Raw genomic sequence first — 23,614 nt, 5'->3', positions numbered from 1 at the left:
TGAGTCAATTTGTCATAGCCCTTCTTATTATTTATTACCAACTTCAATACAAGCTGCCTCTGGTAACAATAATGGCCTAAGAAAAGGTAGGGGAATGAAGGGCCAATTAATGCCATAAGTGAAACCATGGATTTTCTATAAAAATATGTTTGTTTAGTTTATCCTTCTAAAAAAGGAGGGAGGTTTTCAAGTAAGGCCAGGGCCAGTCTTTTGAATGGCCTCACTGTGATGAATATTTATTCCCAGTGTATTTTTTGAGGGACAGGAAAAAATTGCTGCTCTTGAAGGCTTTTTTGTAAACTTTCGGAAGATTTTGCTTTATTTATTAATTTTTTTCTTTAAAGAACAGATAACTACAAAATGACTTGTTCAGGTTTAAATTTGAGTACAGAGAGAGCTGGGTAAAATGTTTAAAATGTCTCTAATCAGCTTTATTTTTACTGTGAAATATATAGCTTAAAATACATATACTGACAAGAATGAACTAGTGTGTCCCAGTTTTTTCACATTAGGGACTTGATACTGCAGTCACTGATGGAGTGGCCTTTGTAACTCAACCCAAATCTGTCAGAACCCAACTACAAGTGTCAGGTTCAAGGTCTGAAAATAATTCTGCCCTCTTGGTTAGAGTCAGATGTGCTCAGGTCGGGTTTGGGTCTGGGGTGGGCTTTAAAATTAGGCTCAAGCAGACATCTAGGGCATTGCTCTATTGACTCTGTTGGGACTCTGTGTGGACATAAGAGTCGGCACAGTTCTAGTTGCAGTATTCGAACCTAGGAATACAGTTACGGGATTTGTGAATGCAAATGTAGGGTTTTGTGGGTACATGTGCATTTTTATAGGTACACACATAACCACAACTAAAATGTTGATTCTTGTTTCACCACAGCAATCTGACTTGCTTCAGCTTGTATGGATTACTCCATGATAGCTATTACTGACCCCTCCAACTCACCACCCCAATATATTATTAGCATTATTCTTATGATAGAATGAATGGTATCATAAATAAAAATGATCTAGCATGTCCTGGGCATGATGGTTACTGAGATACATGCATTCCGGTGAAGTTTAAGAGCAGGGTCTTTTGACATGTATTCTTGCTAGCTTTTTTCCTCCCTTACACAAGAAATCATCCAATGTCAAGTAAGGTTTTCAGGAGGTCAATTATCTTACATAGTGAACATTTTATGGCTAAAGCAGCATTTTTAAAACAGCTCTTCTAATTGCTATAATTTGTGTTTGCAGGATGAGGGCAGCACTGTTCTTCTTTGAATGTCTGTTGAAGTGAGATCTCTTTGGACACCACTAAGTGTTAACTTTTCTATAAGGAAAAGGAACAGAGCTGTTCAAGAATCTGGGGGTAATTCTTGCCTTCTGTGCTTGAATGTGATTAATGATTATGTTGTGTATGTTTTGCATATCAATGACCAATAGGGCAGTAAATATAAATGTTTCCACAATGTGGTGTTGCAAATGTCTCCATGTTCTACATGAGTCAGATCCTGCTCTGATTAGTCAGTGAAGATTTGCCATTGACTTCAATGTGAGAGGGTTGGGTCCAATACTTCGAAGGCTTCATTCTCTGCAAAGAATCAGAAAATTCATAAATGATACACCTGTGCTCTTAATTATCTTATCAGGCAGGCTGCTGCAAATGCTAAAGTTTGAGTTGTGCTTAGTTTTACAACTATCTTCTAGAGCAATTTTCTGATACACACTTTTTCCCTTATATTAGGAGTATGTATTACATGCACAGTGGTTGCCAATTAAATTAATATTTGCCAACAATAATCATTTATAGCCCACTCTAAATATAGGGATATCTGTGTGGGGTAACTTTTGGCAAATGCTGACTTTTTAATGGCAACCTCTGTATATATGAGAACTCCCTATTGTTAGTTTCTGGGCTTAAAGTGCTCTTGTGGGTTGTTTAGGAACAGTGTGTAATTCTTGATAGTGCTCACACAAAGGGAGAACTCTTTCTGGAATTAATAAAAAGGTTGCAAGGGAGCGTACAAATACGTTTAAATACTATAACAAAGGTATGTAATCTTGAAAACAAATTTATTTTTGTGTACATGTAAGAAATGGTTATAGTTCCATCTAGAAGTACTTTAATGGGATGTCTCAAAATCTGATTGGGATGGGTGTTTATTTTCAGGATTGTTCTTTCTTCTGTAAATATTGTGTTGCACAGTGCAACATCTCTTTTAGGGCTAAAGGTTGCTTTGAATGTTGTCCTTATTGCTGGTGGGATGTAGCATAGTTTTATTATCATCATAATAAAACAAACTTTATTGCTAGGGCCCTACCAAATTCATGGCTCATTTGCATAAATTTCACAGTCATATTATTTGGTTTCAGATATTTGACTCTTAAATTTCATGGTGTTGTAACAAAGCATGAATCTGTATTTAAAAACAGCAAAATGTAAACATGTAACGTCTTTAAGTCACCGTTTCTCAAACTTGGGGTCTCGACCTAGAAGTGGGTCGTAGTATTGCCACCTTTACTTCTGCACTGCTGCTGCTGCTGGTGGCGCTCCCTTCAGAGCTGGGCACCCAGCTCTGAAGGCAGTGCAGAAGTAAAGTTGGCAATACCGCAACCCCCCCCACCTTGCAGTCCCTTTTCGGTCAGGACCTCCAGTTTGAGAAACACTGTGTACTTTTGTAACTTTTTTCCTAGTAGGGTAAAAGTACACAAAAGACCAGATTTCACAAGGGAAACCAGATTTCATGGTCCGTGACATGTTTTTCATGTCCGTGTATTTGGTAGGGCCCTATTTATTTCATATTTATTTAAGTGAAGTCATTTGTTTTTTCAAATCAATTAAGTTACAGATAACCTAGACTTTGCTGTACTTCTCCATGCTTACACGCTTATGGAAAATTTATGGAGGCTGTTGTCAGTTGTTGGCTGCGTGTATGTGCTCCCTGTGTGCTGTCCCAGCTCTGCGTGGGTAACCGAGACACCATTCCACAATTGAATGATTTGACAAGAACACAAATCCTTTCAGCAACAAAGGCACATGGCCAGGTTTATTGTGGGCAAGCACGGTCCTAGTATCCCGCAGACTCTACAGGACCACTAACACGTGTATGCTTGTTACAATGGTGGGACTGTTTTCCACCTCAGCCAGCCAAAGATGTTTCCTCTAAGACCCTCTTTTATACATTGATACAAACAAGTTATGTATTACCCCTCTAACATGTGTAGTTGCCACCTCCTGACGTGGCAGGGTACCACCCTTTGACGTGGTAAGATACCACCCATTACCTTGTACTGGATGGTTCGGTCAAAACATCTCTATTCATCATATTAACAGCCATTTCTATCCATTATAGTGATATTTGAGGAGGTCAGTGATCTCTTGTTATCTCTGGGGTATTAGGATGTCCTGAAACCTTTCTGTGGAATGTGCTTATGCCTAGCACTTCTTTGGAACATGTGTTTGTTATACTAGCTCTGTTTTTACCAGTTATTGTGAGCCTGCCAGCATTCACAGCATTACTTCTGCTATCTTTGCTTTATAACAGACTTGACCATTATTTTATCTCAGGCCTTGTATCTGACTTGTTATGCTAGGCCTCAGGCCTCGTATCTGGCCTGTTATGTTTCAGGCTCTTACTTTCTACTACAGAGGCCACTCTCAAAAGACAGTTACTAACTAATGGCTAAATAGAATGAAGAGAGTTGATAATTAAAATATTTCTTTAAAATGTGTGTTTTTTTCCTTCATGCTTTGCATGCCGCTTGATCCCTTAAATTGTGATTTAAGCACGTACTTACATTTTTTGCTGAATGGGGAGCTAAGTGCTGTGGGTATAGAAGACTTCTCTTTGGTGAAAACATATCTGTGCTCATTTTCAAGTTGTTTTGTTCATCTCTTAAAAAAAAGGGTGTGTGATTAATGCTATCACAGTAACACATACAATCTGCTTACAATCTGTAGTTACGGTTATCAAATGGTTTGATAATGTAAGTGCCTGTGTCTTTGGTACGACAGATTGCTGTTTCATGGGGTTTATAGAGTAACTGAACTGTGTATATGGTCTCAAGCCAGAAGTAAACATTTTCATGTTATTAAAACAATGTTTTTAATATGGACTGAAGTTATACAATTAAAACCCCCAAAAGGATAGGTTCATTTGTTTCAGAAATTTGTATTAGTAAGATAAAATACTGTTCTATCTTGAAGAAGTGTTCAAAATAGTGGGGGCTAGTACATTAGTGTACGTAAGGGGAGGGGAAAAGTTACCAAGTTACTTTGTTCAGAACCAGTTTTACTCTTTCCAGAGCCTAGCTCTACTTGCCTCGTGGTTAATCTGTTACAGGTAGTTCATAAGGTGATTCACCTCTACGGCAGTGTAGAGTAAAATCTTAGCAGCGTAGGGGTTAAAATATTTCTCAGACAGCTACTGACTTGAGAACTAATCCTACCAGTCTGGGTTAAAAATTCCTGCATGGCCACCTCCCCTTTCTTCCCCATACCACTTAAACTGTATAAGGGGGAGCTAAGCTAACACACCAAAACAATTGAAAAGAAGAGATTGTCCAAGGAAATCTGGTTCAAAGAGATGAAGTAAAAATAAAAAATCAAATTCTGTCCCCTAAGGTAATATTAAACAGATTTCAATGGGAAATACATACACACATTTTAAAGCAGAATTTGGTACAAAAAGCTTAACTTTTTTTTATCTAGTCCTTTGAGTCTGATACTCAGATTGTTTCTTTTACAAAAAGATATTGCTATTATTAAATCTTTAAACTGCTCACTTTCACTATTGGGTGTTGTACTCCAATAGGAATGGTAGGGAGAAGAACTTGCAGAAACAAATATGTCCCTTCAAAGGTAATTTGGTCATGTGATTATCTAATATTTAAAGGGCTCTCCATTGCAAAGGGTCACAGACTTAGGAACATGTTGAATGATTTCATTGTCTTGGAGAGACAAGGTAGGTGAGGTAATATCTTTTATTGGACCAACTTCTATCGATGAAAGAGAAAAGCTTTTGTGCAATACAGATGTTGGTCTTCAGCTTTTCAGATATCTTTTCTTCACTTAGGAGGTGTAGATAGTTTGTGTATATGTTCTGTTCCAGAGAGAAGGTTGTTGTAGTCTGTATTTCACATGATTATGTAATGTAAACCACGTGCTTTACCAGCAGAAAGGGGAAAGCAGGGTGATTAAGCTGTCTTCCTCAGTCTAAAGTTTAAAAGTGCAGTTGTGAAAGAAGAGTGACTGACGCAGTTAGCAGTGTGCCATTTGAGCAACTGAGTGTTTTTTCAATGCTGTATAAGCAGTCCATGAGATTCTCCCAAGATTAAGCTTGTCCATACTCTGAAGCTGGAGTCAGCTGAGTATAATGAGCTGTATTGTAAAAGGCTCTGACTTTAAAAGTGGAGTACATTGTATTGCATGTTGTTCTAAAGGAACTAGTCCTTGGTTTTGCTAGACTGTATACATTTTCTTATCTTGGCTGCACAGCTTTGTATGGGGAGAGGCAGTTTCTTGAGTAGGCAGGTGCTAAAAATGTTAGGGCTTTATGGGTCAAAACACACACCTTAAATTCTGCGTGGAAACCAAGAGACAGTATTGATATTGTGAAAGCAGGATTCCTTTGTTAGCGATATTGGTCAGTGAATAGTTTCTTGCTGGGTACTTTGCTGTGAAGTACATATGTGTAAATAAAATCTTGTGCAAGTGAAAATCATTCACAAAATTACTTAAATAATTATATAACTTACAATTAGGTGAGTCTGACTACATTTCTTTGTTCTGTCACCTTTTACTGTGTACAGGAAGGTAGACATCCTTAAACGTTAGTTCTTGTGTGCATTTGGGCATCTGTTTGTACAGCCAATTTTGGGCTTTCTGTATTATCATATTAATAGTTACCTATTAACACTGAAGAAACTGTGCACTGTTCAGCTGATATTTCCTGTATTTAAGCCTGATACCAAAGGGGATGACAAACTATTGGAGAGACGAACAAAAAAGTTATAATCTAATATTAATTTTTGTTTTGCCCTGATAGAGTACTCAAGTTATTTGGATTGTATAAAAGAGCCCATCTGTGCTTAAGGAGGTGGAACATTAAACTTAAATCAACATAATAGGTAAATAAGTATAACAAAGTTCAAACACCCATATCTGCTGTACAGTGCAAATCTCAGCTAACCATTAAGATAAAGAAAAGATGGAGGATGGAAAAAAATCAAACATCTTTTCCAGCAAGGGGAAAGAGGGATATCACACTTATTCAATAATTCTTTAAAAACACACTAAAAATATTCTCTTAATATCAGATGCAAATGAGTTTGTGCAATGCAAAAAATAAGGCAGTGAGGAATAACAAACATGAGGGCAGCTTAAAAAAACCTTAATATTTAAGTCAGAAGAATGAGTGGAGAAGTAGGGAGAGATGACCATTCTTTAGGGCTCATTGCAGGTAAGGCAAGTTAATCAGGGAAATAATGCCGGGATCCCTAAAATGCAGGTGGTGTCAGAGTGCAAATACCTGTCAACTAGTTGGTCTCTAATATAGGTAAGGATTACACTTACCTATAAAGCCTTGGGGCTTTAAAAACTATATATGCCAATTTAGAATAAACCTGCTGCTTTAGAGGCAGTGTGAATGTAATATGACGATGATTGCTCAAGCCAGCTGTTGTATTCTCAGCAAGCTGCCAGTGACAGAGGAGGGAATGTCAATAATCAAACCTCCGGGTCATGAGGGCATGTTTTCCTAATTCATTACAGAATAAATAACTCAGTTTATGCAATTGGAGAGACTTCCAAGCTGTGTCTGACTTATGGTTTATCATTGACGGGATGGTCAAGGTTAAGCTGACATTATTTTTCCTCATTACATCTGAACGAGTCCTCTTCAGCATGTCATTGGTGTCCAAATGTAACAGTAGTTGAATAGGTGCTGTTTCTCCATCACCCCGTCAGAACATGCATGTGGATTCTGAAGTGCCTACAAAGACCAGCAGTTTAACAGTATACATCACAATTAAATTGTCTAAAAGCATACTGTGTTTAAATGTAATACTTAGAATATATAATTTCTCTGTAGTTATTTACACAGAAGAAAGAAATTGAAGGGACACTCAAATTAATTTTTTAAAAATTGACTAATTTAAAAAAAAAATCCAGTTTCTGTCAGAGTACCTTTTAATAATATGCTATGAAAGTATTTCAGACTTTGTAAACAGTTATTTAAAAGTATATAAGGGTTTTCTGCTTCTTGGTTGATGTTTACAAAATCTGTTAGCAGTGGAGGAAGTGTTTACCTCTGCAGGGGAAACATTGAAACTGTACACAAAGTGTTAGAGGGTAGGTCTACTGCAGTTAGATACCCACAGCTGGCCTATCCTGACTTGGGCTTGCAGGGGAGGGGCTGTTGAATTGCAGTGAAGATGTTCAGGCTCAGACTGCAGCCCAAGCTCTGGGAATCTCCCATCTTGTAGGGTCCTAGAGCTCAGGCTGCAGCCCAAGCCTGAACATCAACACTGCAATTAAACAGCCCCTTCATCCGAGCCCCATGAGTCCATGTGAGCTGGCATGGGCCAGCCAAGGGTTTTTAATTTAAATTTCATTACCCAGAATTAAATTAAGTGCAGGACTGTGGGGAAACTTTCTTGCTCTATATGAGTAGAGAAACCACTGTGTGGCAAACTCCCACATAGAAGGGTTTTGCCTGATGCAACACACTATCCTTTTGCTCAAACAATTTCATACTAGTCTTTCCGTCAGCACCTCTGAGCAGCCCTGTACTATTTCATCCTTTGTTGAGAGAGGACAGAAAAGACATACAGAACAGAAGAGACCCAAGGGACCCCATCCTCTCTTGTCTGCTGCTTCTCTCTCTCTCGCTGAGCTCTAACCAGCTCTTTCTTCTTCTCAACCCCTCACTCTCACCTGGTTCCTATCCGTCCCAGTACAGCCATACTTTGGTCTTCTCTAGTTTAAAATAACCCACCCTTGGTCCTTTCTTTCAAATAATCACCCAATCTCTTTTCCTTCCTTTCATATTTAGACTTATTGAACATGCTCTTAGTTACCAGGCAAACTGTACCTCTGACCATTCCTGGTCTTTCCAAGTGCACTCCTTCTAGGTCTCAGGCTTCTGACTGTCACTTCCTCTTGGGATGGAATCATGTGATTCTCTGACTCTCAGATGGGATGGCAGGTTGTAGTATTCCTTATATCAGCTGGGATCACGTCAGCGGGTCTGACTTATGTCCCATATCTTGCTATTCTGTTCCCTTTGGGGCAATGACCATGTAATCAGTTACCAAACAACCTCCTAAAGCAAAGCATTATTTATTTAGAGCCAAAGTACTTCAGAGACCACATATTTTAAAAATAATAAAATAGCCTGTCACAGTTTTAGGGTAATTGCACATGTTTTCCGGTCCCTTGAGGGTACCCACTTAAAGGTTTCGTGCACCAGCCATCACCTCTTCTGGGCAGCGACTTCCATCTTACTCTTTCCTAACGAGGGGTTTTAAGGTTGCACAGCTCCCTGGATTTATAGACTACATAGATTTACAGACTACTTGAATAGGCCAATGCCTTTGCTTTACTTTCTCTCCAAAGGCTATGACCAGTATATTGCCCACAGTTATAATTTACTACACAACTTCTTCTGAGCAAACACATTTATTCTTAAGGTAAAAGTATTACAGTAAAAATATACAAAAAAAAAAATTCCTAAATATACAAGTTCCTATATACATGATAAAAGCTTACCAGAGGTCACCCATCAGTCTGTGGGGCTCTAGTATATCAAGTTCTTCCAACCTTCTGCAGGAATTGGAGGCCCCTCCCCACCCTTGGACATAAGGTCCTGTCTGAATGCTGGATCAGAAAAAAGGCCCTGAATCAATTGAAACTCAGGTGATTTATCAAAAGTCCTTTTTTTGTCTATTGGCCACTAGAGAATCTAGTTTGGAGCAGACTCCAAATTTCCCCCACAGGTGGTGCTTCTCTCAGGAGCTTACAACCTGTTTGATTTGCCTTAATCACCCCCCACTATTTTTAGATCCTGGAGGCACTGTGGTAATCCATCCCAGTGGAATAGAACCCAATCATACATAAACCATCCATTTAAAACAATGGACCCCAATGATACTACAGGAAATTCCCTTTCTGTCACAAAGACTGTATGCTTTACAGGTGTCTATCACCCACAAGGGGACCATGGAAGGACTAACTTCTTATAGGCTCTTCCACAGATTGTGTCTGTGTCAGCTTATCCTTGTCAGAGTTTAGGCAGCCCCTTACAACTCTCTTCTTCCCCTCCCCTGGAATCAAGACACTAAGTAACTGTTTATAGCATTTGGATCTGGAAACTCCCAGTTCTGGCAAATCATGGTTTACAATGTGTTGGGAAACAGGATACAGGATCTTTGAAGCCAACAGCTTGGCACATTTCCTTTGGTGTATACCTAGATGGTCTCCTCTAGGATCCATTGTGCAGCTTCCCTATCTGTTCTTCCCACAGCCCTTCTGAACTCAGCTGTATGGCATGTAAGCATTTTATGACTCCCGTATACTATTCAGTCTCTCCCAATAATTAGATTGCATATTAATATTCTTAGATTCTTGAATAGCAGTTCTTACAATATTCAAAACATCATTACATAGCAGCTCCACTTTGATCTTACATGCTGTCTACAATCACCGTCTGAAGTTTTTATTTTTAATTTCATTTTGAATCCTCTCCAGTCTGGCTTCCTGGCCTCTATACTTATGGCTCTTACTTAAGTCTCAAATGATTGCTTCCTGGCCAGATCTAAAGGCCTGTGTGTGCTCTGTCCTTGGCCTCTTGGTGGCTTTTGACACTGTACACCACTCACTGCTTCTTGAAATATTGTCCTTCATTGGCATTTGTGGTGCTGCTCTCTCATAGCTCTTCCCTTACCTGTCTGACTACTTTCTAACTACTTTCATGATTCATCCTCCTCCCATCTCTCCCTTTGTCCTAAGAGCCACCCCCTCCTGCTCCCCACATTATCTCTAGGTGCTTTTATCCACAAGTATGGCTTTAACTGCCATCTTCATGCTGATGGCTGACAAATAGTTCATCAGTGGAGGGAAATATCTCCCTTCATCCAATCTAGTACTTCGGCTGTCTTTCTGACATCTTTATGGTTAACCAGTAATTATCTTAAAATCAGCACATCTAAAACTGAGCTCTTGATCTTTTCCCTCAGGCCTTCGCCTCCCCCCTTCACTATTGGCAACATCACTATCCTCCAAGTCACTCATGCCCATAACTTGGGTGCCCATAACTTTGATGAGGCTATCTCACTGGACTCAAATGTTCAAGCCATATCTAAATATTGATGCTTTTATTACACAACATTTCTGTCATCAGCAGAAGCAAAGTCTAATAGAAATGCTTTCTGCAAGTGGATCTGTTAATCCTAGTTTAAAAGGGAGCATTTTATGAGATAGCAGCTGTGAAGTTTCCATCTTATCAGATATACACCAGCATTATCATTTGTCAGTTCAGACAATGCTGTGAAGGGATACTTAGTTTGTTGTTCTCCAGCTGGGAACTTTGCTGCTCTTTTGTTTTTTCTTTGGGAAAGAATGTTTGTTACAGTCTAAAGGAAATGTAGTGTCTATTGTGTTTTTGGCCATTTGTTGAGCTCTGCTAGCAACAATGGAGGCTATGTTACACAGCCCCTTTTGATACTCTGGGATAATTGAGTTATTTTTTTCCTAGATCTGTTTTTCTTTTTCTTTTCTTTTTTTTAGACTGTAAATTGCAGAAAATCTTCACATTCCATACAGATAAAGAACTTTTAGTTGTAAAAGTCAAAGTTGTTTGGATTCACTTGGTATGTTTAAATCTAATCAACATAAGACACAAATCAAGGAGAACAATCTTCGTCCGAATTGGTAGCCCTGTAATGACTGACCTACAGGGAAAATTAATGTTTTAGTTTTCATTGGATGTTCCATATTGGAATTTATAAGAATTGAAGAAATAAGATGTTCCCTTCAGGAAGGGGAGTAAAGCCAGTAGTTTAAGGGTTCTTAACCTGCAGGTTGTAACCATCCTCCTTTTGTTACTTTCATCTGTGTAACACAATTCCAGGAGGGTCCTTCTGTGTGCCTCTGAAAACTTATATGTCTGTAGCATCAATGTGAAGTTATGGAAGCAGTTACAAGTGTCAATGAGAATTCTCTTTGTTCAAAATATCACCAGGCTGAATCATTACTGCCTTTCATGGTCTGTTACTGTCCAGTTTTTAAGTTCTCGGCCATTTTGACTTTACAAATTACACCAGCGTGGTATTCAGTGTCAGTAAGGCATGTATCTATGCTATGCCAAGAGTCCTAGACTCTTGTGATAAAAGAGGTAACTTAACCAACCACCACCCTTACTGTACAGCTAATTTGTATGTGACAGTTTCATTGATTGTATGAGGGAGATTGCACAGATGGTGAATTACTTGGTCCAGCTGCCATAGTTCTTCAGAACCACCCACACAGCAATACAACCAGAACACACAATAACCGCAACACACACAGCCCCTCACCACAGCTTCTTACACCCTTCATTCACCACCAGCTCTAATCAGCACAGTTCTTGCAGGATTGTCACTCTGTGTCACTGTGAAGCCAGAATGTCAGAATCAATGTGAAGTGATAGGAACTGCTACAAGCATGGTTGAGAGTTGTTTTTACTTAGAATATCACCAGGTTCAATCATCATTGGGTGCTCTGAGAACCAGATGGAATGTTGGAGTCCAAAGGTTCTGTGGCAGTTGGAATGTGACAGTTGATCAGAGAAGGTGGGAGTAAGTGCTACATGGGATAACAAAGAGGTGGTTATACCTCAATTTTGGGGGCAGCTCTGTGCTCATACTTTGGGGAACATGTACAAACAGCAATATTCCCACTACAGCACAGCGCATGGAACCAAGAGCCCCCATTTTTGGCTTTTTTACACATAACTTTATGAATTACACCTGTGTGACAGTGTGGGCTTTCTTCTACTAGTTCAAAAATAAGATTCTAGCCTGTGTGGTTGTGGGGAGAACCTAAAAAATATGAACCACACACAAACTGATAAGATGCCTGCCAAAATCTGCAGGCAGCCTGAAATAATTGCTCTAAAATGAGTTCTCAACCATGAGCTGCGAACTGCTATTGAAGTCATGGCTATTCTGCCCTTCCTGTATTGGTAAATGGAATGAAGCACAGCTAGATGCTAGCTACGTCGGAGCAGGGTTTGAGAACCACCATTTTAGTTTGGCACATAGACATCCCTTTCCAGCTGCAAATATCTGCTGCTTTTATATTTCTAGGAATAGTTAATTCAGTTGTTAATAGAAGGGTGCAGTTAAAAGTGGGGCATGAGGTAGCTAAAGATATAAATCATTCTGTGTGTGGAATGGGCACAGGGCAGTGTGAACAGCTGTATTAAAGAGTGATTCTACTCTGAAAGTGACAGTAAATTGGCATTGTGGGGATACGTTTGTGTATATTTTACTTGCTTACAAACAATATGGCTTTAGCTGCTATTCTTGTGAACTCAACCTGGGATTTGAAAGTCAAGCTGTATTTGTTCTCATCACCAGAGTTTAATAATGTTGGTGATTTGCTAGCCAGAGAAGTCCTGATCACTGTCCCATAGCTGTATTGATTCTGCAGTGTTAATAAACAAAAAATGTTAGGTCTTTTTTGGTCAGCAATGGAAGCCGATATGACTCAATATACACAATGAGCTTCTTGAGCAAGAAAATGCTTTTTTTTTTTTTTTTTTTTAAACACATATTCACAATTCTGGCCATAACAGCACTTGCACCAGTGGACCATTTTTCCTGGAATCTGAGAGAGAGAGAAATTAGACTGCCACCTCTGGGATTTGGGAAACCCAGGTTCAGTTCCCTACTCCATCACAGACTTCCTGTGTGACCTTGAGCAAGCCACATTGTCTGTCTTTCAGTTCCCCATCTGTGAAATGAGAATAATAGCATTTATACATCTCATAGGGGTGTTGTGCAGATAAATACATTAAAGATTGTGTGAGGCTCTCAGATACTATGGTATTGGGGGACATATAAGAATCGAAGATAGAAAAAATATTAACCTCATATGAAGCCTGATCCAGTGCTCATAGAAGTCAATGGAAAGGCTGTCATTGACTTCTGGGACAATAAATAAGGTTAAGTTAACTAATGTTTATATAACACTAGGAGATCCTCAGATAGAAAGCACTGTGAGGCTTCCTGCACTGGAAAAACTTACAAAAAATTCTCATTAGTTGGCCTGACAATGCTATGTTGACTTGGATCGCTTTTTATTACCTTTTCTATTACTCTTCCTTATGAGCAAGTTCATTTAAAATGGGAGTAAAAATGGGTCTGGCTGCCATTATTCTGATATCAGTACAAGTGTGTTTTTGTAAATTTCCCCTGTGTAGAAGAGGCCTGTTGTGCAAAGGTTAGATAAGGCTTGTTCTCATGCTTTTGGACAGTGTAGAGGCCACTGAATGCATGATGTGTCTCCATGATATTTTGTCCCATCCCAAGCCAAATCTGGTATATATGGGGGTTGGAGGCCTGTGAGGGACAGGGGTCTGACTCCGTCTAGCCTTTGTGTTTTAGGTCTTCCAGGTTTTTATCCCATCCTGCTTTCACTGGGTTGAAGTCAAAGGTGATTTTTGCAGGGAAGTTGGTAGGTGTTAGGCACATATGACCGTGCCATTTTGGAGAGCACAGGGCAACCGTTTGAGAGCACAGAACCTGTTTAGTTAGAAAATAGATCTATTCATTCAACTTGAATTCATACTGTTTGATCATTCAGCAGTGCTTCATCCAAATGGTGTTGAACATCTTTTTAATCTTGACAATGAGGGGACATGTGCCATAGGTCAGCACACTGACCACCATTGTATATCCTCAGAGTGTTCAGTTTGGAAAAGACATTCTTGATGAAGCACCCCATTACTGATGATGCTTTTGCAGTGTGGGCTTCAAGTTCTTTCTTGATGCTGCTCAAGTTATCAACAGCAGAGCTGAGGCAGGTGAAATCACCACCAGTCTTGACTTGGTGGATGTCTGCTAAGATACTAGAGCCTTCAGTGTGTTCGAAATCACTGACTGAAAATTTTTTTAGTTTTACCTCAATTCCTTTTTAGGCTGACTTTTGCTACTAAGCTTTCCAGGGCTTTAAGTACTGCAACTAGCTTGTTCATTGATTTGACAACTAGTGCTATGTCATTGGCAAAATCTGTGTTCGTGAGATTCTCATCATCAAGGCGTATGCCTAAAATGCATCATATTCTAAAAGCTGAATTTCGATATAAAGGAAGCTGGATTTTTTTTCTTGTGTGGCTCGTGTGTGTGGGCAGACCATCCCCATGTAAGTTGGAGATTTGTCTTGCATCTCAGCTGGATTCCTTATGTCTTAATTCCCTCTCCTCATGGGGAAGCACTTGCTGTCAGTGCCCAGAAGAAAGAATGTGTCTTGAAGCCATGGTAGTATGAACTAGGGACTTAACTTCGAGCCTTCATGACTGCTTGTCAATTTCCAGATTTAAATAACTCCCTGTCTCTAACCGGTCTAAAGAGTCACTTCTCTAGAGGCCCTTTCTGCAGCTGTCGTAACCCTGTCATGTTCATTGGAGTTGAGTGTCATCTTTAACTGTTTTTGATGAAACAGAAAATATTAATTCACTTGTTGGAGAACTTTGGCAGCAACCAACTTTCCAGATCTTTCATTTCATATGACTTTTTCCTTGACACTTCCTGTCACTGTTACCTCATAGGAAGACACTCTTGTACACATAGAAGACATTGTATAAGTGGTGCATCAGTTTGAAAAAAGAAGATGCTTAGACATTTGACCTGTATATAAGACAATTCAGAGAACTAATTCAGCACTGTTTGTCTGCAGTGGCCTTAAGACTGGTCTTCTTGCACAACATAGAAAGTATACTTTTAGTTATATATAGGATAGTACCTGCCAAAATCTGTATTGGAAAGAGGTGGATTTGGAAGATACAGTAATTAGGGGCCAGTTATAATTCACTACATATTATAAATGTTAAGTGTCTCATTGAAGTTACGTAGAAATAAAGAAGAAATTTTCAGTTTCTCTGTAATTCAGAGGAAAACTACTGATTTTTATTTTACTCCAGCTTTTATGTTAAAATATAAATTATTTTTAGAAGTCTCAATTTGCTAGGGCACAGTCTCTATAAATTTCTAGCCCTTATAGTCAAAACACACTTAGAAAATGAGAGAGCCAAATTTAAACTGATGTGATGACTTCATGAGTCTCTAGACAGCTTGAAACAAAAGTTAATGTGTAATCTGCTCCAGACATATAAATGCACTATTAAATCTGAAACATAACAACGACAGTTTACACAGCAACATAGTTAACTGTTTTACTGCTGATAGGCTGGATGTTTCTGCTTATAACTATGTGCATATTGCAAAGTTCCAAACTGTATCCCTCTTCTCTGCAAGGGATGTGTGGGCAAGATGGGTGCAGTTCAACTGAAAATAAAGAGATAAAGCGATACAAATAATTCCAAAACCCAAACTTGGAGCAGTTAAATAATCACAGTTTCTTTGGATTTGTGTAGGTGTGTTTCCTCAGCATGTAATTGCTGCGTTGGTGGCTGTGGTAAAGGTGGATCTCATATTCTAAATGAATAGTTATTTGGTGCAAAATTCAGTAATACTTTGGAAGTAGTTAACTATCTTGTGGAAAGGTGAGTAGCAAAAATATTACATGATAACAGTGAAATACTGACTAAAGTCAAGGTCTGATTTCATCGAGTCTTTTAAAACCAAATATATAAGCTAGTACCTCTATGGACCTCTGAAACTCACATCCCCTTTCACTATTAAGGGTATTCCTTTGGTCTGAAAATCAAATTGGGCCTTTTGAAGTTGTGAATTTTTAACTAGCTTTTCAGTTCATGGAGTCATTTGCTCTTTTCACATTTTTAAATGTTTTCTACATTGCGTGATCTGTGAGGCAAGGCTTACAGGGGCATTAATTATTCAGATGGAGCTGTTCTGTGTTGTTAAAAAATATTTGACTGGCATATGTAAGTGGCTTAGTGAGGCAAGTATATTTTAGTGTGCTCATTGTCTTGTGATTCTCATAACTCAAAAATGGTCACAATGGGCAATAATCTCAATTGTAAATAGGCAATACATTTTTAACAGGATTTTATTATTGAAAATTCAAAATATGATTTTTGTGTGCAGAATGGCATCTTTTGAGCTCAATCTCATTTTCTCTCTTGCAGTTTCACTTGTAGTTCATTGAAACATGACACCATTAGAAGTCAAACTAAGTTAGTTTTTAGTGGCTAAAGCTTGTTTGAATCACCTTGCAATATTTCAATAATTGATAGTAAGTAGACGCTTGTGTGCAGCAACACCTTGTAAGAGCAACTGCTGCTTACATGCAGCATTTCCCCAGGGATCGCTTTTCCTACTGTGAAATGTCAACATACCCCATAACAGCAACAGCCACTTAGGAGCAACATAGCAAAAGGGCACCAATATGTTGCTACTAATTGTATCTCTTTTAATTGTATCTCTTTAACTACATCAGTAAAGTTAAATTGGTACAGCTCCAGTGTTGATGCTGTTATAACCAGTATAGCTTACTCCCATATGGGAAAGAGAATGAGCCACACTGTTATAAGGCATGTACATTCCAGGGTAACTGTCCCCACACCTAGTGATTGTACTGGTACAACAATTTATGGGAAAAAAAATCACACTCATCCCTAACCAAAACAGCTATACCAGTTTAAAAACTGTGTTGACCAGGCCTCAGAGACAGAAAACAGAGTAGGAGTACATAGTCAATTTTCATTATGGCGTAAGGTGGGGATTCACAGGTTTCCATACTAAAAGAGTTACTGGGACTAGGAAAAAGCTTCTTGGGGAGGTAATTCCATAATTCTTTGCCACAGAGCATCTTGCACCTTATGAAACATCTGGTACGAGCCACTGTTTGAGAGAGACTACTGGAATAAATGGACCACTAGTCTGATCCAGTACAGGAGTACTGTGTTACTCAGTCCTTCAGACAAGTGTCCTGCCACGTAGCAGGTAAAAATTGTTCATTTGCTTGTATTCATTTGTAAACAGAATATGTGAGTAGAAATACTGTTCAGTTGACTTTTTAATGAGCAAATATCAGTACAGCTTTAAAAATAAGTTCTGGTTTTAAGATGACCCTCAAAAGCTGTTTTGAGTCTGTTCACATTTTTGGGTTGAAACTTAAGGTCTATGAAGAGCCACTTCTGCTTTATTTTTAATTTTTATTAAACCCTTTGTTTTCATGACTTAATTAAAAATAGTGGCTTTGACCCTCATGCCTTTTCCCCCAGAAGAAACCACAAAAGAGGACTTAAAGCTCTGCCCTCTGTGGACATCAGAGCTATTTACATGCCAAACAAATGCAAATAGTCTCCTTGCGCTCGCTCTTTACTTATATATTACTACATTGTTTAGAGTGAAGTTGATACATTGGTGCCTCCCAGGAAAGTGTGGTGGAAAGCAAACACAGAGTAGGAGCAACTTAGATTACAGCGTGGTGATTAACGTGTCTATATGGATTGTGATGTTGCTATTTTATAGAAAATAAAATTGCACTGGCTGCCGTGGGCAAAGGGATATGTCCAAGAGGTGAACTTTGAGGAATAAAACACAGAAGAAAAGTTACTTAAGCAAACTTTAAAAATCTTTGCAGGTCATCATTGAATCTAGTAATTGTAATGGTCCAAAAGGTAGGTTCATATAGTAAAATCTTATTTTCACTTACTCAAAGACTAGATGGCATTTTGTGTATTTTAAGGGATTTTTTTTCATTTTCCTGTGTGTGTGTGTGTGTGTGTGTGTGTGTGTGTGTGTGTGTGTGTGTGTGTGTGTGTGTGTGTGTGTGTGTGTGTGTAGGAGGGAGGTTATGGCATTTTTGTCTTCTGTTCATGGCAGTACAGTAATGTCACATTGTTTCTTTTGTGCATGTCTTTTGCTGTATTAAACTTGAAAGTGAAAGCTCTGCTTAAAGAATAAACATGACGCTTTTGAGTAATTGCCACTTTAATTATCAATTTTTAGCCATTTGGTCTGCATTGGCCTTTTGGAGGGTGTGTTACTTTGAAATCTTGGAGGAAACTCCTGATCCTTACACCTCATGCTGGAGGGGAGATGAGGTGACAGTTGATTCTTGAGCATTTCTTAGTGGCTGTGTTGCAAAAGGGGCATTAACTAGATAAAAGTAGAGGGTCCACAAGGAAGTGAGTGGAGATGCTTGGACACCCTCTCTATCACCACATGCTTACTTTGTAGACATTGCTGATGTAAGGATTTCTACTGCAATTTTATAAACAGGTGGCTCAAGTGATGTTGTTGTCTGTGCCTGGGAACCGAGTGCCATCAACTCTCATGAATCTTTACAGTTTTTTTATTGTTCTGTTTGTAAAGTGCCTAGTACAATGGTGTCCTGGTCCACAATAGAGTCTTATGTGCTACAATAATGCAAATAATACATAATAATGGCTCAAAGTTGGGCCTTGCATTTTTCGTTCTTGATCAGTATTAAGGATAGCAGGGACTTCCTGAAGAAGTAGTTTGTATTTTAATTAAACAAATTAAACCGTTGGAAACCTTGTAAATATCAATGACCTGTACAAGGACAAGGCAAGCTGCAAAGTATTTAAGGTATTAGTGACTGCTACAGTTAAGACTCTAAACCTTTCCTAATCTTTGAGTCCATTAGTCACAATATATCAGGTCAGACATTCTAAAATGGTGATTAAGTTGCAAGTAAGCTGTAAGTGTTCTTTCCAAGATCACTTAGATTGTATGTAAGGGTTAAAGCCATTAGTTGAGTATTAAGAATGGTTGTCAATACAAAGTGTAACTGTCCTGTGATTTAAGGAACCAATTGTCAAGTAACTACAGAATCCATAATCTTCATGAACAACCATCATTACTGCTCTGAGACTTGTATAACCTATTTTGTGAACATTAAAGTGTTTAAAAACATTGCTGCCTAAGGCTAGAATACTAAATCTTACATGGCACTAAAATAGAAGTGGCTTAATCTTCAGACATGCTGTGCATACACAGCACCACTGATGTCATTATGACTTATGACATACTTCTGAAAAACAGGCCACATCCGTCTTAGTGTCTAAATGATGATCTAGGAATACAAGTTTAGGTATCTAGATTTGAAATATTGGCCGAAGACTTTCTAAATCCAAATGTGCGATAAGTGTTACTGGGGAGATGAGGAAGAGTGTTTTTTGTTGATTTTGGGGTAGAAGTTGGGGAGGTTTGAATGGCATAATTAAAAGAAATGGCGAAGAAACTGTATATAGTATTTATTTTTGCCAAGTGCCTCTAATGCTCCAGTAGAAAAAAGGAACCATATATTTATTTAGAATTTAGAATAAAATGTTTGGGTAGGATTTTAAATCTCATTTAATAAATTAGTAGAGAGTGGAATTGATACTGATTTTTCTATCTTTCAGTATGAGTTGTTTATAAGGAAATCTGATGTGGGAATTATATTTGGAAGAATAATTTTATCAGCACTAATTCTGTATATGGCAGGGGTTGGTAGAAGACTCATTTGATATCTAGCATATCTGTGGTGCATACATAACAATGTAAAAATGCACCCCATGTTTCATTAATTGTTCATTGAAAATTCATGTTAATACTGAGCACTAATTCACTTGATGTAAACTCTCTGTTACGTTTCCAACTCATCTTCCATTATAACCTTGCTTTCTCTTCCTCAGACTTATTACATTTGGACTGAAAATTATCACAATTGATCTTAGCCCAAAGGTGCTTTTTTTTGTTCTTTCTTCTGACACAAATTTTCCAAAGCTGTTGGGATACCTTTTAGGAAGGCGGGCTGAGTAGGGGAAGTTCAATTTTAAATTTTCCTTGTTCCTGGGTAACACAAACACGGAAAACATTAAACCTTCTAACTTTGTGATTGGACCTGAGCAAAGAGTAGTGAGGTTAATATGAGACTTAAGTTGGGTTGCTGCTGATGTTTCATGCAAGTCTATAGTGCCAACATTTTGCAAACTTTACTGTTGTTGTGGTGTACCAGGATTTGGGGGGAGACAGAAAGGGGAGAAAAGTGATTGGCCTAGAGTAGGGAGTAGCATTGCTGTAAATGGAGGTGACTGTGGTCACAGTGGAAAAGAATGTAGGGAGAGCTGTTTTCATTTAAACATACCACATAAGGCCCTCTTCCTGACTGAGAATGTGTTTGCGTGACATGGGGTGGGTTTCTTACTCCCTCCCATTTGTGGTAGCAAGGTCACAAACCCATATTGCAGGTCTGGGAGACTCCCATCCCCTAAAACACAGTGAGGGGTTGGACAAAGAATCACTTCACATTAGAGCTGTCAAATAAGGAGGAAGTTTCTGACTGTATGGCCTCTTTGCATTCTCTCTGCTTGTCTAGCTGACTCAGTTCCCAAAAACTAAATTGCCATATGTTACAATTGGGTGGGGGACTATCTGTTTGGGTTGCCGTATAAAGGTGAATTCAGCTTCAGTCAGCCACTTCTATAGGCAACTTTCCCTGTGAGAAAGACTGCATTTATGTGTAGTAGTAGCAACATCTATACGGTGACTAAAATCTAGTACAAGTTTCCAAATTTCTCTAGCTAACCTTTTTTTGCTGGGTTTGAAATTGCGAGGACCATCTTTGAAATTAGCATGTTGGAGTTTTTGGTTTTTGATAACAGGTTATTTGGGATTCTGCTCTTCCTATCTAAAAGTGAAATTTAATTTACTTTCTCCTGTATTGGTGTTACTGCTTTGGACAGAAGACCGCAGTTCCTAGAGTATTTCTGCCTAATCCACTTAAATGGAGGCAAAGTTCTTTTTTTTCTTTTTAATTTTAGTTTAATTGAAAACTCCTTCCACTAACATGTCTGCTGAACAGTCTTTCTGCGTCTATTGAGAAGAGCAGACATTTCCTTTTCTCCTGTGAAATAACTTTTGGAAAGGGATTCTTTTCCCCTGGGAGATTAGTTTACTTGATGGCTTCTTTAAGTAAAGCTTTGATTGAAAAGTATTGGCTTTATAGAGAATATGATAAAAAAATCAAAGCAATGTGCTTAGACATTATCTGCGCCACCTTGCTTTTGGCATTATGCACACTTTTTGCATGTAGGGAAAAACTACAGCACTTAATGCAGTAAATTCTTTGTTCTAAGACAGGTTAGATGTGAAAATATTCGTAATTAATATTTATCATCTTGAAGAAATATCTTTTTTTTTTCTTATGTAAATGAAGTGTAATTGTTCTAATGGGACTCTTTCTAAGTCTTTGCTGTCCTTGCTGCTGGAGACCATGTGGTCCATTGGAAAGAGTACCAGATTGTGAACCACAATACCTAGCTTCTGTTACCAGCTCTGCCTTTCTTGCTGTGTGACTTTGGCAGGTGATATGATCTACTAAGGGAAAAGAAATTGGGACCTTTTCTTGATGTTTTATGGTATACGTATTTATGCTTCTTTATGATCCTTTAAGCTGTGTATAAAAAATTCCTGCAAGTGTCCTTTGTTTTTTCCAAATTCTTGTTTTTCCATTAGGATTTCAATTCTTACTAGTCTGGAAAGCTTTTTGACTCTTACTAGAGCACTAGAGAGAGACTGATATCAGGAGCCAAAAGAATGAAAGGAGAGCTACTAAGAGAAGGGATTTTGAGAGAGAATGGTTAAAACTGTAATGTTTGTTAACAAACATTTTACTTCGAGGACTAACGTTGTGAATAAGGAAGCCCTTTTGTTAGAGGTTCAGTATCCTCGCTCCTTTATTTGAAGAGTTAAATTGCTTGCATCTCCTAGAAGCCTTCCAGAAAATCAGTGAAAACTGAACTGGATGCTCCTGATATTTCTAAGGTGTTATTTTTCTGTCCTTAAAATAAATATTTAAATAAATAAATAAACCCAAAACATTCAGCCCTTCATCTAGCATACAGATGCACAAACCTAGCTTTTAAAAAGTATTTTACAGGTCACCTTTAACCTCTCTCTAATTGATTTTTCCTCATCTCTAAAAAAGTAGATAATGCTTTCCATATACTATATAAGGAAATAACACTTTGCATCTTTAGATTTCCAAGTACTTCACAGTGATGAACAAGAAGCATTGTTCTTCAAGTGCTTGCTCATGTTCATTCCCAATTTAGGGGTGTGTGTGCGCGTGTGTGCGTGCGCCACATGCACTAGTGCTGTAAAGTTTTTTCCCCTTAGTGGTACCCGTACAAGCCGGATCTAGTGCCGCACCGCAGTGGTGCGCACATGCACCGCATATAGGTGCTGCCGGCTCCCCCTCACTCTCAGTTCCTATTTGCCGCCAGGGATGATGCTGGAACGTCTCTTGCCTTTGCAAGTTCTCTTTCTAAAACCTAGTGGTTTATTCATTGTTCTCGTGTATATAGTTTATAGTTTAGTTCCAGTTTGTTAGTTGTTAGAATCACAGGGTTGGGGCATGCCCCACTCACCGGGGTTTAAACCCTGAGCTTCGTGTAAGAAGCTTACGCCAAGGAGTGACCCACATCAGAGCTGTTTAAAGTGTCTGGAAGAAGCGCATGTCCGTGAGAGGTGCAAAATCTGTAAAAGTTTTCACCCTCGGACTTCAAGAAAGAACGAGATATTTGTCTCAGGGCCATCCTGATGGAGTTGGCACTTAGATCTGTGTTGGAGACCGGCAGATCAGTGGGCAGTGCACCTCTTGTGCTCTCTTCCTTGTCTTGGCACCGTTCACCATCCCTGGTACCGAAGAAGAGTCCAAAGACGACTCGCATGGAGTGGGGGCGCTCCCTTGCGGAAAAGAAAGGGGACCAGGCAAGACCCGTGTCGGGTCGCCAATCCTTCCCGCCTCAGAAGGATCCCTCGCTGCTACGAGCATCGCCCTGGCATCGGACCCTCCACCAATTCTTGTTAGAGATAGAGGCCCTCATTGCCTAGCGGTGCTGTTGACTCCAGAGGCCTTCCAAGTGATGAAGGACCTCCTAGCGCTGCTGGTACCACAAATGCTGTAGGACGGAGATTTGGCACCAGCGCCTATGGGCAGCCTATTTACAGACAGATTGGCTTGATAGTTCCCTTCACTGAGGCACTGTTCACCGGTGCGCAGGTGATCTCTAGAGTCGAGGCCATCCTCTCTGGGTCAGGACACCGCCAGATCAGGCACCCGCTGCTGTTTTCCAGAGGACCGGCACTGAGCGGAGCAGCGTTATGGAGCCATGGAGTGACGCAGGTTGCCAGACTCATGGCGTGTTTCTCTGGCACCATGACCCTGCTCGCCTAGCCCATACAGGAAGCCCAAGGACAACTGCCAGTCCTGTCACACGTATCTTTCGGGCTCTTCATGCTGCTCACTGGTCCTGGTGCATCAACAACGCGCTTCACATGGCACCGCGTGGTATTCAGAGACAGCACCGCCCTGGTCGTTGGATAACAGCACCCCATCCTCAGCTAGCGAGGAAGTTGTCCAGGCTAAACAAACCCTGGCTCAGGTGCCCGGTTTCCCCACGGTGCTGCCAATGGCGGC

General features: G+C 39.4%; 1 protein-coding gene and 1 long non-coding RNA gene across 6 annotated transcripts in view; one reads left to right on the top strand and one right to left on the bottom strand.

The window, feature by feature from the left end:
• The window catches only part of SGMS1 (sphingomyelin synthase 1), a 167,007-nt gene that overhangs the window by 13,357 nt on the left and 130,036 nt on the right, over positions 1-23,614 (top strand). The window contains exon 1 of one of the 3 annotated variants that reach the window (XM_067552775.1): positions 1,345-1,363. The exons of the other annotated variants lie outside the window; for them this stretch is intronic. The gene's annotated coding sequence lies outside the window, so the exon portion shown is untranslated. Of the gene's footprint in view, positions 1-1,344; positions 1,364-23,614 lie in introns of those variants that run through there. 3 annotated transcript variants of the gene reach the window in all.
• Positions 238-8,173, bottom strand: LOC137156115 (uncharacterized). Of its 3 annotated transcripts, none has more exons than XR_010920671.1 (5): positions 8,088-8,173; positions 6,877-6,986; positions 5,568-5,980; positions 3,793-3,889; positions 238-1,585 (listed from the first exon to the last, which is right to left on the bottom strand). It is a non-coding gene; the product is annotated as an uncharacterized lncRNA (long non-coding RNA). The 3 variants fall into 3 exon arrangements; XR_010920672.1 differs by having other exon boundaries at positions 5,903-5,980; XR_010920670.1 differs by having other exon boundaries at positions 5,568-6,986.

This window comes from Emydura macquarii, unplaced genomic scaffold, assembly GCF_026122565.2.
Source record: "Emydura macquarii macquarii isolate MOO-44397 ecotype Brisbane River unplaced genomic scaffold, CSIRO-AGI_Emac_v2 contig_1390, whole genome shotgun sequence".
Lineage (NCBI taxonomy): Eukaryota > Metazoa > Chordata > Testudines > Chelidae > Emydura > Emydura macquarii.
Note: the sequence above shows the minus strand (reverse complement) of the source record. Positions and strands in the feature narration are given on the sequence as shown.